This window comes from Nelumbo nucifera, chromosome 8, assembly GCF_055504915.1.
Source record: "Nelumbo nucifera cultivar China Antique chromosome 8, China Antique-T2T, whole genome shotgun sequence".
NCBI classification, from domain to species: Eukaryota; Viridiplantae; Streptophyta; class Magnoliopsida; order Proteales; family Nelumbonaceae; genus Nelumbo; species Nelumbo nucifera.
In genome coordinates, this window is record NC_142656.1 from 30,266,315 (window position 1) to 30,273,022 (window position 6,708).

A 6,708-nucleotide genomic window follows, 5' to 3' on the forward strand; every position below is an offset into this window, starting at 1 on the left:
TTTTACGAAAGCACTTTTGTACAAAATCACTTTTACAAAAAAACTTTTACAGAAATACTTTTATGAAAGCACTTTTGTAGAAGTACTTTTATAAAAGCACTTTTATGGAAGCACTTTTAGAAAATCACTTTTATGAAAGAACTTTTAAGAAGCCACTTTTACAAAAGTACTTTTTTGAAAGTACTTTCATAAAAACACTTCTACAAAAGTACTTTTACAAAGTACTATAACATTATGAAAACACTTTTATGAAAGTACTTCTATAAAAGTACTTTTACAAAAGTGTTTTTATAAAAGTAATTTTACAAAAGTGCTTTTATAAAAGTACTACTAAAGTACTTTTACAAAAGCACTTTTCTGAAGTACTTTCAATAAAGTGCTTTTGTAAAAAAACTTATGAAAATATTTTTATCAAAGTACTTTTACGAAAGTGCTTTTTCAATGCCAAAATATTTTTATCAAAGTACTTTTACAAAAGTGCTTTTTCAATGCCAAAAGTGCTTTTATATAATTTTTGATATTTCATTTGGTTGGAACAGTGCGGCTTTCGTTGGATAATATGTAAATTGGTTAAACATAAAAACTTTATGAGTGCAAATGAAAAAACATGTTGGTAGTGTCTTGTGTGTAGCAGAGCAATTTTATTTGCACTAGTACAGGAGTAAATATGAAAAAAATGCAAATTCTCGTTTAATTTTGTTTTGGGTTTTACTTTATTCTGCTTCATGTCTTAATTTACTTCATTTGTAATGCAATCAAACAAAATAAGCTAAAATTTGAAACAAGAACTGGTCAGAATTTACACTTAAATCATTTGAACTGTCACAGTTCCACACCAGTGCAAATTTATTTGCATTGCAACCAAACACAGCCTATGTTAACCTAATTGATAAGAAGAAAAAATAAAGAGCAAGTTACCAACATTCTTTAAAGACTATTCTTTTTTCTTCCAGCATGGGACTTAGCATCTACTAGCTGCTTCACCACATCCCTCATTGTGGGCCTCTCACTTGGTTGCTGTGCTGTACATTTCAGTGCCACCAACAGCACCTTTGTTACTTCTGCTAGGACAGAGGAATCCAAGACTTCTTCAATGAGGCTTGGATCCACAGTGCTATTGATGGACTAAGTTATACTCCAAATTGAACTTACCCAATGGACTATGCCAGTGTCCTGGGGAAATGAGGTATCCAAAGCCTTCTTTCTGGTTATTAGTTCAAGCAAAACCACACCATAGCTGTAGACATCTGATTCCTTGTTCTTTGCCACTCCATATGCTAATATCCAAAGGGACAGACCTGGTGCTATATATCCAATAGTGCCCGCTACCGTGATGGTCTGAGGCAGAAGAATGACCCAGGAGTTTGGCAATGCCAAAATCAGAGATATGAATCTCCATCTCCATGTCCAATAGTACGTTATTTGGTTTGATATCTCGGTGCACAATAGCAGGATTGCAGTCATCATGAAGATAAGTTAACCTTGTGAAATTCCCAGTGCCATCCTGTAACGCACTTCCCACTTGAGAACTGGAGGAGGTATTATCACATGTAGAACGTCATGGAGGCTTCCATTCTCCATGTATTTGTGCAAGATCAACCCATAGTCTTTCCTCAACCAGAAATCTTCCAATCTCACCAGATTTCGGTGTCTGATCTCTCCAGAAGTCTGGATTTCCCTAATCATGCTCTCACTTGCACCTTTATGGTGTGAAAATGCAAGTTTCTTTACAGCATACAGTTTCTCTGGACCCAATATTACTTTGTAAACAGTCCTATGGGCTCCTCTGCCAATGATAAATCTATCATTCAGATTATCAGTGGCCTCAATCACTGCATTCAGTGAGAGAGTTGAACCTTCACCAACAGAACTTTCAACTTCTGGTTTTGATCTTCTGAACTCAAAAAATACATAACTAAACAAGAGAATCACTAGAACACAAAATAGCAATGACCCAATATCTATCAATGCAATCTTTACTCTAAAGCTTTTCTGATCACTGGATCGATGATTACAAGGAGTAAAGATTGCTGTTCATGGTGCAATTGGATCCATCCCCAAGAAGACAAGGAACACAGATTCCTGGGTTCCCCAAGAATGATGAAGGAGAGTACTTTAGCAATTTAATTAATGTATTTGGTACAGGACCAGTGAAGAGATTATATGAAACATTCACATCCATCAATGATCGGAGTGCATCAAGAACTTCCAAACTTCCTGAAAGATTGTTGTGAGATATATCCAAGCTTACAATCTTATTCAACTTCCCAATCTCTGATGGAATTTCCCCAGTCAGTCCATGATCACTGAGGTTCAAAGAAATGACTAGGTTCTGCAACAATCAAATTGATGAAGGGATTTCACCCCCAAGAAGATTTCCTCCAAGTTGCAGCTCTAGAAAGTTATTAAATGCTGCCAAGAAATCTGGAATACCCCCATTGAACTTATTCTCTTTCAGTTTCAACTTCGATGATTGGGTTAAGCTTCTTAGGCTTGATGGAATTCAACCCCAGGTCCATATCCAATAAATTCTTACAGTTTGAGATCTGTGGAGGCAATGTACCTAAGAGATTGTTATGGGACAAATTTAACCGCCCTAGGTTCACAAGGTTTCCTAGTTCTTGAGGTATAGAACCCTGTAAGTTCATTGATGGACAAATTAATTGTGTCAAGATTGGTACAGTTCCCCATGCTTGAAGGAATTGTTCCTGTTATTTTATTACCACTAACGTCCATGAAAAAGAGATCCGGATTTTGCACAAAATCAGGAAGGGGGCCGGTAAGATTGTTTCTTTCTAGAATCAATCTTTTCAAGGATGAGCAACGCCCAACATCTGAAGGTATGTTACCTTGAAGTTGATTTAGACCCATATTCAAAATTCTCAATTGTTTTCCAAAGCAGAGGTTTGGTGGGATTTCACCAGAGAATGAATTGTTAATTAACTCCAATTGAACCAAGCTACTATTGATTCCTAACCCTTGGGGTATGACTCCAGAAAAATGGTTTTCAAACATCGAAATATTTTCCAGATGGTGGAGCTCAGTAATCTCCAAAGGTAATTCCCCAAACAAATTGTTCTGATAAACTAGGAGATGTTTAAGGTTTGGAATCTTCCAAATGCTTATTGGAATCTCTCCAGTCAATTGATTGGAAAACAACCGAAGATCCTCTAAATTACTCAATGATTCCAACTCACTCTGGGTTTCCCCCTGTAGTTGGTTTACATTCAAGTGTAATGTCTTCAAGGATCTATAGCTCCCGATCTCAGGCGGTATTTTGCCAGAGAATTTGTTTTCATTAAGGTAAAGCAGCTCAAGTACAGTTAGTAATCCAAAGGAAGCAGGGACCTGACCTGTTAATTTATTACCCAGGGCAGCCAAGGTTGTTAAGCCACTGCAGTTGCCCAAGCCTGATGGTAGTCTCCATCAAAGCGATTGTATGACAAAACCAACCTCTGCAAATTCTTGCAACTACCTGAACCCCCCAACGTAATCCTGCCCTCAAGTCTGTTCAAGCTGACATCCATGAATGCAAGGTACTGAAGATTACTTAGGCTCCCAGGCAAATCTCCAACTAAGTGATTTTTACTGAGATAGAGTTCTTGCAGTTTAGTACAATTCCCAATAGATTCTGGTATCATGCCTGATAATTGATTACTATAAAGGCACAGAGAAATAAGATCAGTCATGTTTCCTACATTGGACGGGATGGAACCAGTGAACCCATTAACTGTAGAGATAAATTGTGTTCAGATTCCTCAAGTATACTAATTTTCCGAGCACATCACCGGTGAAACCATTCACCGATAGATCCAAGTATTCAAGCAGAGTACAGTTCGACAACTCTACCGGGATCAAGCCCGATAAATTGTTCATGCCAAGGTCAATAGTCTTGAGTGATCTCAGATGGCCAATCTCCGGTCTTAGTGAACCAGAAATCCCCATACCCGACAAGTTCGGGGTGACTACATTCTGTTCAGGATCATCACACTGAATTCCTTGCCAGTTACAAGGCGTGGAATCATTCGAATTCCAGCTCGATATGATCGAAGGTGGTACTGTCAAATCTTTCAGAAGTGAAAGCAGAGCTTCTACATCAGAGCTCAACACAGAACAATTACGGTTCCAAACAAAAAGTAGGAATAAGTACAATCACAAGAAGTCTCTGAGAACATTACCCATTACACCAGAATGAATCAAACTACCCGACTTGGTTATGAGTAAGGCTCTAATGAACTAGTCTTGTAAAAAAGCAAAAAACCTGTTTATGTTGCCTTGATTTGTACACTTTGAATCTGTTATGAACTGATGATAAGAGTGACAGAAAGAATACGGTTAAATACCTGACAGAGCTGAGCACCTTGACATTTCTAAGAGGTTTCTCAGTGTTCATATGTAGTGCAGTAGTGCTCTTGATCTCCTTGCGTTGCTAAGGCCAGTACTTGGTGATTGCATGTGTGCTTGTGTGGTAGCTAACAAACTGTAGTGCAGTGGTTGGAACTGTTTTTTTGGGTGTGACGGGCAGAACCGACTTTGTAGACTGAAATGGATTCGATGGGAGATGCGAGTGGTGACCAGAAATCGAGTGTCATGATTTCCTCTGATTTTTTAAATGTCCAGATGACCTCCATCAAACTTAATGGTGAAATCCATGTTCCGTGGGCCAAGTTGTTGGAGGTGTTTCGGAAGGCTAAGAAGAAAGTGAAACATATACGGGAGAGGAGAAGTCTCGTGCTGAATCCCCGGGTTTTAGTGATTTGGAGCAAGGTTCAAAATATTGGTACGCCCAATAAGCCGGTATGGGCGTATAGGGCGAATCGATACTCCTTTTGGTGTTTTTTTTTTATTTTTTATTTTTTTTGCCAACTGGTTCAGGGGAGCCGATTTAGGTCTTCACTACACCCTGAACTGTAGGGGCGTATCGGTGGGGTTCCGGAACGATATGGTTGTGGAACAGTATGGAGCCTAGAGTCAGTGTTACAGCAAGGGATATATGTTAACTTATCGGTGGGGTTCCGGAACCACATCATAAACCCTTTGAATCTTGATTGGGAGTAAGAGGATGCTCAAATTATGATGTGGTTGTGGAACAGTATGGAGCCTAGAGTCAGTGTTACAGCAAGGGATATATGAGAACATGCCAAGAAACTCTACTCTGGACAAGACAACACCACAAGGGTTTATCAGCTTTATTAGGAATACTTTAGTTTGCAACAGGGAAACTAGACTCTTGAAGAATATTACGACTGTATGAAGAATCTTCAGAATGAACTTAATGTTTATCATCCCTTAACACCAGACGTTAAGATTCAACAACAACAAAGGGAACAACTAGATGTTACTCGGTTCTTGGTGGGATTGAAAGTAGAATATGAACCTGCTAGAGCACAGATATTGGGAGGATCTACACTCCTTACTCTAGAAGAGGTGTTTGCCCATCTCCGTAGGATATCTCTTACCTCCACAGAGTGTAACATACCTTCTGATAGATCAACACTTGTTGTCACTCGAGGTGGTTCTTATGGACACAGAGGAGGTGGTCATATAGTTAAGGGAGGCCGTGGTAACCCTATGGGTGGTCATAGTGGTGGAGGAGGCCGTGACAGAGGAAGGGGGAGCACCACTAGAAAATGCACACATTGTGGGAGAGAAGGACACAATTAACTTCTGCTATGATTTGCATGGTCCACCATCAACATGGGCTAATCATGTAGCTGTTGGTGGTAGTGAAGTTAGTGATATTCAACTAATTGATCCGGCATCCTCTACAGTCACAACTACTTTTGGGAAGGAGATGATCAGTATTCCAAGAGAGGAGTATGAGAGATTTCTTCAGGCCACCTCACATCAGAATACTACCACTCTTGTTCATCTAGGTATAGCTTGCCTAGAATCCAAACCTTGACCCTAGATAATTGACTCTGGAGCCTCTGATCACATGACTGAGACTCCAGGTGTGTTTTCCTCCCTTTCTCCAACTTCTACATCGAATAATGTGACCCTTGACAATGGATATACTTCCCCCATCTATGGTGTTGGTAATGTTAACATAGCATCTCTTTCTTTGACTTTTGTTTTATACGGTCCCAAGTTTCCTTTCAATCTTATGTTTGTTAGTAAACTAATCAAGTCCCTCAATTGTTCTATCACATTTTACCCTTCCTCGTGTTTTTTAGGATCTAACGACAGGGAAGAAGATTGGTGGAGGGCATGAAGCTGGCAGATTGTATTATCTTGACGATGGTGGATCTATCGTTGCACTTCAAACCTCTTTGGCTCCTCTTCAGTGGCATTGAAGAGGACGTGGCTCGGGTCCACGGAAGTGTACTCATTATGGTTTGGATGGACATACCATTAACTACTGCTATGACTTACATGGTCCTCCCTCGACGTGGGCCAACCATGCCATGACTAGTGACACTAGTTTCAGCTCTAGACAGGAGAATCGGTCAGCTGACCCGATGCCTTCTACTCCCTCAGATGGTCTAGGCAAGGAGATGGTGAGTGTTCCTCGGGATGAGTATGAGAGGTTTGTTCCATCCAAGTCGCAGCAGAACACAACTTCCTTTGCACACTTAGGTATGGCTTGTTTGGCATCCACACCCAACCCCTGGATTATTGACTCTGGAGCCTCCGATCACATGACGGGAACTCCAAGTGTGTTTTCATCTCTCACTCATTACTCAACATCACAATCTGTTACCCTTG

The 6,708-nt window shown here is 40.0% G+C and overlaps 1 pseudogene; it reads right to left on the reverse strand.

Annotated features, from left to right (window-relative positions):
- Positions 1–927: 927 nt before the first annotated feature.
- LOC104586701 (uncharacterized) lies at positions 928–4,393 on the reverse strand (annotated as a pseudogene).
- Positions 4,394–6,708: the final 2,315 nt, after the last annotated feature.